Genomic DNA, 13,596 nt, shown 5'->3' with positions numbered 1-13,596 from the left:
TCGTCTTTCTGTCGCTTTAATCTTCCCAGTGCCCTTAAGGAGAGGGATCAGATACGCTCCTATGCATCAGTTCAAGTATTTCCTTGGCGCTCTTCTTCAGACCTTGAAGTAATTTCAGACCTAGTTTACTGTCTATGTATTTTGCAATCCCAAACCCAACTTCCAGCAACCCATGCTTGCTTGAAATCAATCCATGAGGTACCCCGAAATGTAAGCAGCCTCTCCTTGGATGAGAGAAGTGCATTTTCTGTGGAAGATTGGTGACCCCGAAAACTAATTACTAGCCTGGGTTTCTAAGCGTAGGGACTATTCAGTAATGTCTGGTTTGACATCCGGGCTTCTTGCAAATGGTGGCACGGACCTGTAATCCAAGCAGTTGGGAGATTGAGACAGGTTCCAGACAAGGCAGTTACACAGGAGATCCCGGTCTCAAAACAGACAACCAAGCAGCATCACCAACAAAAGCCCCACAGTCCTTACTACTGTGAAAACTGCTTCCCTGGGGGAGACATGGACGTCTTCACTCTCCTTTCTAGGGAACCAGTGAGGTCACGGGGCTTAATTGCAGAACATGGGTGACCCCAAAGCTACCACACTGGAGAGTCGACACCTTATGTTCTAGTTTGAGACAGGGTCTCTGTTGTTTGCTGCTGCCCACATTGGCTAGCTGGCTCATGAACCTCTCAGAATTCTTCTGCCGTCAAGTCACCTCCATTCTCACTGGAAGAGCACTGACTGGGATTAGGGGTGTGTACTGCCAGGCCAGGCTTTTTGTGGGTTCTTTATGCACTTTACCTGCTGTGCTGTCTCCCCAAACCCCAGCCCCAATTCTTTTAAACTCAACTTCCTTAGCCTGAGTAAAAAGGCTAGACTTTGCGGTGTTACTCCTAGCTTTACTCTTTATCTTATTTTTTTTTCTGTGTGTGTGTGTGTGTGTGTGTGTGTGTGTGTGTGTGTGTGTGTACACCTACTTGTGGGAGTACCATGGTGCACATGTGGAGGCCAGAGGATAACTTGCGGGCATCAGTTCTTTCCTACCAGTGAGTTCCAAAGGCTGAAGACGCCATCAGGCTTAGCAGCAAATGCCTTTACCCTGTGAGCCAGCTCCCCAGCCCACTCCTACCTCTAGTGGATCCAAACCTCCCGCATTGCAATTTCCAGCTGGTCTTCGGACTCCATATCCTGTGGAGATGGAATGAACTAACTTGTCCATAAGACTAATATGAAAGACCAGGAGCATGCAATCATGGATGCCTGTGAGCACATGCACTGGCTTCCCAGGATGCTGCAGCACCTCACTGGGCATGGCCTGGTATATAACTCTCAGCAGTAGGCTTAACAGAGGAAAGCCTTGTCCTCATTTCTAAGTGTGAAGTCATTTGCTGCCCAACTGGAAGATTAAGGCTGTTAAATAAACTGGAATGAGAATGGCTTTGAGATGTTGTGCAACCTTCTGCCGCTCTCATTTCTTAGCTTAGGCACATTTTTAGGTTTTTCTATTAGACCCGCAACCTTAGATTTATGTTACCTCACAGAAAGCTAAGCCAAGCTGATTATTGTGGTTTATGAATAAATCAGATACTTAGCTTAAATTTAAGAAAAAAATAGCCAACTCCTTTCTTTCTACCTCCAAATAATTAAAAAAAAAAAAAAAAAAAAGTAGAATCCACACCCCAGTCTATCAAATTTACATTTCGGTAACTGAGTCCAAACACAACATTTTTATTACTAGAGCACAGTAAGTGTGCTAAAATCTAAATCTCACTCATGGATCTGTGGCTTAGTTAAGCTAAAGTCAGTAATGAATTCATAGTAAAGTATAAAGCTTGAAGCAGAGATTATAGCTGGGCATGGCTGGGCATGCCACAACCCTAGGCTGAGGCAGAAGGCTTATACATATGAGACCAGTCTGGGAAACTTTTCAAGATTCTGTCTCAAAACAAAAGGACAACAACAAAAGACCCTTGGGCCGGGCGTGAAGATCAGTTGGTGGATTGTTTGCCCAGCATGTGCAAAGCCCTGGCTTCTATCTTCAGTGCCACGTAAGAGGAGTGGTGGCACACATCTGTAACCCCAGCAGCATAGACAGTGAAGGTAGAGCCCAGAAGAGCAGAAGTTCAAAGCCAGCTTCTGCTACAGCGTGAATCTGAGACCAGCGTAATCACTATAGTTTTACTTTCAGGTGATAACTTCTGATTTCTCCACATTTTATTTTAAGATCATGTGTGTGTGTGTGTGTGTGTGTGTGTGTGTGTGTGTTTGTACGCGCGTGCACGTGCATGTGTCTGCATGTATCTGTGCACGTGTGCAAGTGTATGTGTGCACATGAGTACAGAACACAGAAAATGTGTGAAAATCAGAAGACAATTTGTGGGAGTCAGTTCCTTGCTTTCATTGGGTGGGCCCTGGGGATCAATCTTGGGTCCCCAGGCTTGGTGGCGAGCACCATTATCACTGAGTCTTGGTGAAGGCCCTGATCATTTGGATCCTGACTTGCCCCTTCCTTGAAAAAAAAATGGCGCTCTCTCTTTTTGTTGTTGTTGTTATTTTTGTTTGTTTGGTTTTTGAGACAGAGTTTCCCTGTGTAAGCCTGGCTTGAACTCAGAGATCTTCCTGCCTCTGCCTCCTGAGTGCTAGGATTAAAGGTATGTGCCATCACACCCTGCTCCTTTTTCATTTAAACCCTGGAATTAAGCATAGATCTAGACACACCAGCATATATCTGTAATTCCATCCCTTAGGAGCCTAAATCAGGCAGATAGAGAGTTCAAAGCCAGCTTGGACTATGCTGTGTGATTCCCAGTGCCCACATGGGAGAGAGAGAGACAGACAGAACTACGTCCCAAGGACAGTTTTCCGGCCTCCACATGTGAGCTGTGGCATTTGTGCATATTCATGTGTGTGTACATGCACACACACAAACATAACATAAAAAGACTGACCAATATGAATAATGGAATATTTGTACATCATGTTTTATAAGAAATGTGGTCTGCAACCTGGGAGGAAAAAGCAGTATTGAGTGAGAAATAAAAGTGTAGCTACTTTGGGTAGAAGAGAAGTAAATATGTCAACTTGAAAAACATGGGTGAGGTGCCATCACTGACAGCTTCAACTAATGTTTGTGCAGCTTGAAGATCTAACTAGAAAGAACAGAAGAGCTCACCACGGGCAGCCGAGGCGATGGTAGCTGTGAAGGGAGTAGTTTAAAGTCATGGAACCTAGGTTGGATTTCTAGTTGCTTCTTGGGGAAATTTCTTAATCTCTCTAATTCACTGTTCCCAAACCTGCCAAAGGGATACCGTAATGGCACTAATTATAAACTTGATGAGAGAATTGTATAAGATAATGTGGATACAGTATTTAGCACAATGTGAGGGATAGTCTACAATCTCTCTCAAATGCTTTGTCCCAACGTTTAGTCAATAAATACAGTATTCAGGGACAATTTGATATCGTGTTAGGTCCGTGGGAGGAAGTATGGTCTTTACCCACAAGAACATACAAGGCACACGGCTAACATTAATGTCCTCAAGTAACAGGAACAGCCGGTGTGGATTGATGGTTTTAGAGCTGGAAGAAATCAGAGGTTTAGGAAATCACTACTATTGTGTGAATGTATGTGTGTGTTTGATGTGTATGTGTGTGTGCAAGTGTGTGTTTGATGTGTGTGTGCATTGATGTGTATGTGTGTGTTTGGTGTATATGTGTGTGCGCAAGTGTGTGCTTGATATGTATGTATGTGTTTAATGTATGTACAAGTGCGTGATGTGTACATGTGTCTGCAAGTGTGTGTTTGAGGTATATGTGTGTTTGATGTGTACATTTGATGTGTGTGTGTGCCACAAGTATGTGAAAGTCAGAAGACAACTTTGGTTCTTTCCCTCCAGTGCAGGTTGTATGGATGGAACTCGGGTCATCAGGTTTGCACAATAAGTCCTTTTGCCTACTGAACCGTCTTACCTGCCCCACATAGACTCTAATAGAGAGAAATTTCTAAGGATATAAAAACACGAACCAGCACCACAGTTCTCCACAGCTGGTGTGTGGCATGAGACAAAAAAATCACAAAGGTATTGAATTATCAGGTATGTGGACCAGCAGAGGCCTGGAGTCAGGCCAAGGGAAGCTACCGAGGAGGAATCAGCGGCTTTGGCAGGTCAGGGTTACAGTACAACATCCACAGAACAAAATGGGTTACCCAAGCTTAGCAGGAACCAACACAGGACGTGGCAGGATCAAACCAGACACGTGATGTCCAAAACCAGAGAACTGTGCTCCTGTGCAGAGGGTGTGTAAGCTCCCTCTATGCTCAAAATGCATCCTAGGAAGACAGCGGTGAGTGGAAAATGTCTTCAAAGTAAAGAAGTAGCCTGGACAGAGTTTCTGAACTAAGCAAAGGCATGGAGTGCCAGACACGGGGTTTACATAGTCAGCAAACAGCATCCCAGAGCCTGTGTCGTCCATTGCCACAATTCACCAGACAGACACTGAGCACGGTAAATTATCAAGATCTTGGGAAAGGTCTAGAAAAGTGCAGGTTGCAAGCCATCGATGTATGGAGGGAACCATCTTGGACTGATCTGGAGACTTCTGTGGTGTTGTAGGAAGTACAGTCTCTCAGAGCCCTGCAGGATGGGAGAGTCAAAAGCAGAGTGAAACATTATGCAGAAGTGTATGTAACCCAGGCTAAAAGTAACAGTTGAAAGTAGAGCTGTTGCAATCAAAAACAAAGGAAGGAACACATTCCAGGCATCTGCAATAGTAAAATCAGTAACGGGCTGCACCCAGGACGGTGTGCCAACCTTGTGAGAAACACCATCTCGTTTGATTATGCTGGCCATCTTAACTCTGATATTTCAATTTTGCGTTTAAGGAGATGGACTCAAAGGGAGGTTAAGCAACACTGAAGGCCATGGGCTGCATGTGGTGGAGCAGCCCATCAGACTCAATAAGTCTGATAATGGAGTCCGGGGTTTCCACAAGTCTGCTTGGTCATGGTGCATTACCAGGAGAAGGTGACTCCTCACCACAGGGTAAGAAGATGGAAGACTCACAGACCACATCAAGACTGTGAGATCAGAAAATACTAACGCTGGGGCTGGGAAGACAGCTCAGTGCATAAAATGCTTGCGGATCTGAGTTTGAGATCTAGAAGGCACATCTAAAAAGGTGAGCTCTTGTCACCTGGCCCTAGAGTGGAGGCGAGCCCTTGTCACCTGGCCCTGGAGTGGAGGCAAGCCCTTGTCACCTGACCCTGGAGTGGAGGCGAGCCCTCGTCACCCAACCCTGGAGTGGAGGTGAGCTCTTGTCACCCAGCACTGGAGTGGAGGTGAGCTCTTGTCACCTGGCACTGGAGTGGAGGTGAGCTCTTGTTACCCGGCACTGGAGTGGAGGTGAACTCTTGTCACCCGGCCCTGGAATGGCGGTGAGCTCTTGTCACCTAGCACCAAGGAGATAGGCTGGGTCTTTGAGGTTCACATGGCAAATTCCAGGTCAGTGAGAAACCTTGCATCAAAGACAAATGTGGCTGGCACATGAAGAATGACACCAAGGTGGTCTTTTACTGCCTCTGACTCACACACGAAAGGGGGGGGTGAGAGAGAGAGAGAGAGGAGAGAGAGAGAGAGAGAGAGAGAGAGAGGGAGAGGGAGAGAGAGAGAGAGAGAGAGTACTGCTGGTGAAAAGTCAGAAGAGAGAGGCAGGTAAGAAGAAATGACCTTGTAAAAATGAAGTTAGCTTTGGGTACTCCGAGTGCATCAACACGGCGTATGTTAATTTCCCAAGAGCTAGGGTAGAACTTAATGGGACAGAGAAGCTTTTTAAGTTAATGCACAGAAGATAGGAAAATCAATCTTCAATTTTTAAAAAGACATACTATGTTTGTTAACTCAAGTTCTCTCTATTGTATGATAAATAAGAAAAATGTAGCACACTTTCTCCCCATGGCAGCAGAGATCTGCCAAATGACAAACAAGCTTAGGACTCTCAAGCAGAGCGTAGGTTGCCAACTTTTGTGAGAGCGTGAATCCTCTGTGAGGCCCCTCTTGTTCTAGAAGCTGAAACTGAGCCTTGTGACTACTCAACAGACACCTTTGCTCGTATTCCTCATATCAAAGACACGGCCGGCGATTTATAGCTCTGCTTTTCTACTACCACAAAAATAAACAGGAGCTGTTTGCTGAGAGGGTCCCTGACAGTAACTGCCTCAGGACAGAGGTGAGCTGCCCAGTGCAAGAATGGGACAGTGGTAGGGTAGTAAAGGCCTGAAGAGCAGCCTCTGGAGGCCTAGTCAGAGACTCCTGCAAAAACAAAGAGGGGAAAGCAAAGCCAGGGCAGAGGTGTGATTTTAAAAAAGATATATTCATTAATATGTATATATGTGTCTCTGTGTGTGCACACACATATGTTGGTCCCCACAGACTAGAAGAAGGTGTCAGCCCTCTTTTTTTTTTCCCTCTGAGACAGGGTTTCTCTGTGCAGCCTTGGCTAATCTGGACTCTCTTTGTAAACCAGACTGGCCTCGAACTCATAGCGATCTGCCTGTCTCTGCCACCCAAGTGCTGGGATTAAAGGCATGCACCATCATGCCCAGCTAACAGTGGCCCAGCTAACAGTGGCTGAGTAGCTATTTCTCCAGTCCAACATGTGATTTTTAGATAAACATAATCTCTTGTATTTATAAAAGGCCTCTGAACCTAGACATTGTCCAAGTGGTTTTATGTACCATCTCCTGTAAGCCTCACAACCAGGAAAAGAGATACTGTTATTATATCCCTTTTGTAAAGAGGAAAGGGAAATCAGGTGATGGTGGTGGTGCATGCCTTTAATTCCAGTACTTGGGAGGTGGAGGCAGGGGGATCTCTGTGAGTTTGGCTAGCCTGGTCTACAGAGTGAATTCCAGGAGAGCCAGGCTGCACAGAGAAACCCTGTCTTGGGTTAATAAGAAAAAGAAAAAGAAAAAGGAAGAAAGAAAGAAAGAAAGAAAGAAAGAAAGAAAGAAAGAAAGAAAGAAAGATTTACAGAGGAGGTCATTTGTTTGTGGACACAGGTCAATTGCAAAGACAGAATTGAACTCAGCACCATCCAGGGTCAAGGTGGCTCTGAGTTGTAGATTCAACCCAAATGCTATACTTGATCTTTTTTGAAGATTTTTTAAAAGATTTATCATTTATTATTTATACAATATTCTGCCCACATGCCAGAAAAGGACACTAGATCTCATTATAGATGGTTGTGAGCCACCATGTGGTTGCTGGGAATTGAACTCAGGACCTTTGGAAGAACAAGCAGTGCTCTTAACCTCTGAGCCATCTCTCCAGCCTCCATACTTGGTCTTTCTGTAAGACAGCCACTGCTACAGTTCATGGGCTGGAAGCGTTGCAGGAACACTTGAGGAAACAACCTCTTGGAATGTGCTGCTGGTCAGACTGGCCATGCAGGCAGCATCAACCCCGCCCTTGAGAAGACCAAACTCCTTTCTCTGCACTGTCAGTCAGCAGCCTGAAACCCACTTCTGTTGACTTTGAGAATTAAAGCCCACACAGCCCTTTATTGCTTCTACTGCTTTATAGAGCCATAACTTCATGCTGTACTAAGTTTAAACAATCAAGGCACTGGTTTCTGTTGCAGCAGCTTCTGTCATAGCCATCAGAACCATTGTTCTTTTGTTCAGAACAATCATCCAGGTGTAGAACTATGCTAGAGATTTGTAGTATTTCTTGAGGCTGGTGTAACCCTGGGTGCCCTGCCTGTATCTTAACTTAAAAAGTAGTCAGGTGGGGTGGGTAGATGGTTCCGTAGGTATATGTACTTGCTGCCAAGTATGAGAGGCAGAGTTTAGATCTCCAGATCTGAGTGAGTGCTGAGCATGGTGCACAATTCCCATGCTCGGAAGGCATCATTCAACCGAGAGACCCCGCCTCAAGGAGGAAGATGGAGACAGCAGCAAAGAATATTCTCAAATCTAGTCTCTCACCTCCCCGTGTACCCACACACATGCACATCTTCACACACATACACACACACAGTGAGAGAGCGAAAGACAGACAGACAGACAGACAGACAGACAGACAGACAGACAGACAGACAAAGTAACTAGGCTAACAAAGTTTGAAGATTTATACTGAGTTTGCCCGAGAGTTACTCTCCCATCTGGACATTTCACTATTGATTTGCCAAGTGACTTAGGAACCAGACTCCCTGAGACTTTATTCTTAAGTTGATAACTTCATTTGCTGAGGGTCGGAAGTGAAGAACGGGCACTGACTTTCAGACCCTGAGGAAACCAACCACACGGAAGAAATGACATCCGTGTCAGGAGTGAACCTCTGAGAGGCTTCTCACCCCTCAGGACAACAGCATCATTTTCGGAGGGGCTTGGGTGAAATCTCTAGCCTGGGTTGGGGCAGGAACAGTATCTGTTTTGAAGGGAGGAAGTTTGCTTTGTGGCTCTTATAGGACACAGCATCTGGTGACCATTCAGCCTCAAAGCATTGCTGAAACCGTCACAGGACATTCCTAGCACCTTGTCTAGTCTCAAACACCAACCACATAGCTGTCCGCTGTTTCCTCTGTAAGGTTTACAGAGGTCATTTGTTTGTGTACACGGGTTAGCTGCAAAGACAGCATTGTGAGAGATACTGTGTTTACAGAGAAAGGAGGCTTCTTATTCCCCTCCGGATAAAAATCTGGACTTTTGGGCTGGAGAGATGGCTCAGCGCTTAAGCACTTGCTGCTCATCCAGAGGACCTGCATTTGGTTCGTAACACCTTTGTCATGTGGCTCACAATCTTCTGTAACTTTAGCACCAGGAAAGCTACCTGCCTCACCTGCACACACATGCCCCCACACATCTCCATGTAAATAATAAAAATAAATCCTTTAAAATGTCTTGACAGGCAGGCGTGGTTGCACATGCCTTTAATCCCAGCACTTGGGAGGCAGAGGCAGGTGGATCGCTGTGAGTTTGAGGCTAGCCTGGTCTACAAAGCAAGTCCAGGACAACCAAGGCTACACAGAGAAACACTGTCTCAAAAACCTAAATAAATAAATAAATAAGAGCTGGAGAGATGCTTCAGAGGTTAAGAGCACTGCCTGTTCTTCCAAAGGTCCTGAGTTCAATTCCCAATAACCATTTATAATGAGATCTGGTGCCCTCTTCTAGCATGCAGACGTACATTTAGGCAAAACACTGTATACTTAATAAATAAATAAATCTTGGGGGCTGGAGAGATGGCTCAGAGGCTAGGAGCACCGCCTGCTCTCCCAAAGGTCCTGAGTTCAATTCCCAGCAACCACATGGTTGCTCACAACCATCTATGATGTGATCTGATGTCCTCTTCTAGTGTGCAGGTATACATGGAAGCAGAACACTGTATAATAAATAAATGAATCTTTAAAAATAAATAAATAAAACGTCTTCACTTTCCTTATGGATGTTCCATTTTACTCATTCATTTGCAATTATTTATGGGGTTATGAAGGGTCAGAGGGAAAGATGGACACTCAAAACAGACCAAACTATTTGTAAAAGTTGTGACGTTCTTTTTCTGAGCCCCAAACAACAGGTCTTTGGGGATAAAGACGTCACTCACCTGGAGATTCTGGTAAGTGCTGAAACAGTAGCACAGCCATCTTTAAATGCTGTCTTGGCCTCTTGCCTAGGACAGAGGTTTTTGTTAACTTAGGTTCCCAAACAGCCACACCTTACCTTAATGATTTTTGCACCAACAAAAATCCCAGCCAGAATAATCATTAACAATGTTGAAAACTGACTCATAACAATCTCAGCCTGATTTCATGTCAGGTTCTGAATAAACTTTCCGTCACCTAATCCGAATGCTTTTCTTCTGGCTTAAAAGTCATTCTGGGAGTTGCTTCGGGTTCATCACTCAGGTGAGCTGATCTGTCTTCAAACAACAGGCTGGGAACTATGAGACGCTGGCAGAGTCTCAGGGCCTGTGACAAGGACTTAGGGATCCTGGACCTGTGAGATGAGGATCAGGGAAGGGAACTCTATTTGTCTGTCAAGAGATCAGAGGGACCTTTGGTCACAGTCAAAAGCCATTCACAAAAGTACCCTGTGTACTATTGTATTTCTTCAGTTAAGAGGATATCAGGACGTCAGAAAGATGAGCAGAGAGCCACACTTCTTTTTTTCATACATTTTGTTTTATTAATTTTTCCTTTTTTGTAATTTGAAGACTTCATATATGAATATGTCATATTTGTATCACTTTCACCCTCCCTTGCCCTGTCCAATTCTTCCTCTGTCCCTCCCCTAATCACCGCTCTGACTTTATGATCTATATTAATTTTGTCATATACACACCTCACTGAGTCCAATCAGTGTCACTCTTGCTTGTGTGTATTTATGGATGACCACTTAGGATTGAGACCTCAGCATGGAAAACAACAAACAAACAAACAAACAATTCTCCCTCCCTTAGCAGCCACTGACGGGCTGTAGCTCTTCTTCTGGGGATGAGGCCTCTTCTCTAAATCCTACAGGCACAGAAGTACAGTATGTGGGAAGGAGAGAACAGGCAGGAAGTTCACATTTGTCACTCCCTGGTGCTCACTTGGGCCCAAGGGCCATCACCTTGGGTTTTTAAAAGCAGCTCTGTCTGCAGCCTGCTCTCTCACTCTTTACCACAAATTTCCTTGCCTGCAGTATGCGTTATATTGGCGGACTGTCATGTGTCATTTGATCTCACTGGGAAGCTAGCTCTGGAAGCAGGATAGCTCCATACCAGCATGTTAGACCCAAACATACCAGTATGTTTGTCTCAAACACCCCCTATGCAGAGATAGGCAGGCCCTGTAACACACTGACCGGGAAGGAAGAGAAGAAAACAGCCCAAGACTGAAAACACTGTGCCCTTGGAAACATCTAGCTTATAAAGCTTTTCTTTCTTTCTTTCTTTCTTTCTTTCTTTCTTTCTTTCTTTCTTTTTTTGAGACAGGGTTTCTCTGTGTACCGTTGGCTGTCCTGGACTCACTTTGTAGACCAGGTTGGCCTCAAACTCACAGAGATCTGCCTGCCTCTGCCTCCTGAGTGCTGGGATTAAAGGCGTGCGCCACCACTGCCCGGCTGTAAAGCATTTCTAACAGAGGTTGCTATTGTTTATCCCATGACCTAAAAATGTCTACAGTGGGAAAGGGGAGCCAGCGTTTCAGCCCTGAGGAGCTCATCCATGGAGGAAACATTCTGTTGGGAAGGGACTCCAGATGATGTCCTTAACTTCCCCACTTGGTTTCTGCTGGATATACCATGATGTCACCTTTGGTGACTCTCTCAACCAGGATATTCCAGTAATCTCAGCTGGGTGTTGTAAACTGACTTGATGACATTTTTATGCCCACCTGCTATCGGCCACTTGCCATTTGTTCTTTTACTTTTGCTTGTTGTATACTCAACAGACTCACTCATTCAAAACAGAAAGTGTGGTTACCACAGCCTGTTGCCTCCACTGGCGAAAACTCCACTCAGCTTCCTCTACAGGAATTTGTCTTCTGTTGTGTTACGATGTCTGGGTAATCAAGGGCCCAACTTTGTCTCCTTCTAGCAGTTTAATTCTGCTCCCACTTTTCTCCCACATCTAGTTTAGAATCAGTTTACATTTAAATCTGACTGCTTTGAATCACTCTCAAAATAGTACCTCAGCTCCGGTCAAGTTAACGTCCAGGTTTCTCCATGGTCACACAGTGAGATGAGCTCCACTGCGCAGGGCAGCACACTGTGGTCCAGATGGCTAGCACCACACTCCATACCATTTTCTTCCACACAAGGACCTTCACTTCTAGCTGTACACACTGTTGCGAGAGTGAACAGCTGTGCATCCCAGGTGCCCTGCTCTGCAGGTGTGATGGGTTTGCTCAGGCAGCTGGCATTCTGTTGATCTGGCGTTTGGTGATGCAGCGTCTCTGAGGCCATCTGGAGCCAGCATGTGGACCTTGAAGGATGTAAGGCATAGGCAAAAATTCCGGAGCAGAAATAAATGTCGAACTTTGATATAGTCAAATGCTAGCTGGCCTTACTTCCAAAATTTTTTTTATGTGAAAGAGACATACATTTGCTTTGAGCTGCTATTAGTTTTGTTTTCTGTCATATGTACCTGAACACAATCCTAAGAAGTAGAGTCACTGACTTCGGTAGGGCCTGGGATACTACTTAGGGGTCTGATGGGTTTTCTGGTTAATTTATTCATTCATTCTCTTCTGTAATTCTATCAACCTTCCACCGCTCTCCTCAAATACCTGCACTGACCTCAGAGTCAGCAGGTTGCCTGCTTTTCTGCTTTGATGGTGAAATGGAAGCCATCAAGTTAGAAACCCCCAAATCCCTGCCACTAACCCCTGCTGCCTGTCACTGTCCATCACTTTTCCTCTGGTCACCTACAGGTATTGTTTCCCCCTCCCTGTGACACACCTCTCTCTGGAGGCCGGGATACCCCACTTCCCATCTTCTTAGAAGCCTTACTCTCTTGGTTATTCTGAAGACCGCGGAACCAGGCGTGTGTATGCAGGGCGGTCCCACCAACATGTCTCATTTAGCTCACAGGTTTAAAGGTGGTTTCTGTTGGGGTTGGAGGCTCCTAATCTGACCTTTCTGTGCTTATTTGCTCTTTCTCTTGACCCTCAAAAAGATGTTCCTTTTGGGACCCTCTTTGTCAATACAAGTTCCAGCTAACTGTCTTGATTCCAAGGGTTTTCTCCAGTCTGTTCCTACCAGATGATGTAATGTCTGAGCTGAGGCTCCGCTGGTGTTCTCCCCTTTCTTTTTCTTTTCTTTCTTTCTTTCTTTCCCTTTTGAAAAAAAGTTTAATTTAATTTAATTTAATTTTTTTTGGTTTTTTTTTTGAGACAGGGTTTCTCTGTGGCCTCGAACTCACAGAGATCTGCCTGCCTCTGCTTCTCCAAGAGCTGGGATTACAGGTGTGCACCACTGTACCTGGCTCTACTGGAATTCCACCCCCCTTTTTTTTTGAGACAGGGTTTCTCTGTGCAGCCCTACCAGTCCTGGACTCATTTTTGTAGACCAGGCTGGCCTCGAACTCACAAGATCCACCTGCCTCTGCCTCTCAAGTGCTGGGATTACAGACATGTGCCACCACGCCCAGCACTGCTGGAATTTAAAACAAAACAAAACAAAATGTATTTTTAAAGATTTATTTATTTATTATATGTTCAGTGTTCTGTCTGCATGTAATGCCAGCAGGCCAGAAGAAGACAGCAGATCTCATTACATATGGTTGGGAACCATGTGGCTGCTGGGAGTTGAACTCAGGACCTCTGGAAGAGCAGCCAGTGCTCTTAACCTCTGAGCCATCTCTCCAGCCCAGTATTGGAATTTTAAAAAGGCATGTTCTCTCTATGTAGGCCAGGTTGGCCTCCAACTCATAAATCCCCCTGAGTTATCCTTTTGAATACTGAGATTGTAGATGTTCACCCTGCTAAGGGTGGTGTTGTTTTGCCCTTTGAAAATGATAGAGGAAAAGTATTGGAGTTTTTCCCAGTTTCTGCATCTAAATCCCAGGATGGAGCTCAATTGCTGACTTTGCTACCAACAGCCTCATGAGCTTGTCTTCATAA

Source organism: Acomys russatus, chromosome 4 (assembly GCF_903995435.1).
Source record: "Acomys russatus chromosome 4, mAcoRus1.1, whole genome shotgun sequence".
In the NCBI taxonomy this organism is placed as follows: Eukaryota; Metazoa; Chordata; class Mammalia; order Rodentia; family Muridae; genus Acomys; species Acomys russatus.
The sequence above is the reverse complement of the archived record's forward strand: the minus strand, read 5'-3'. Positions refer to the sequence as shown.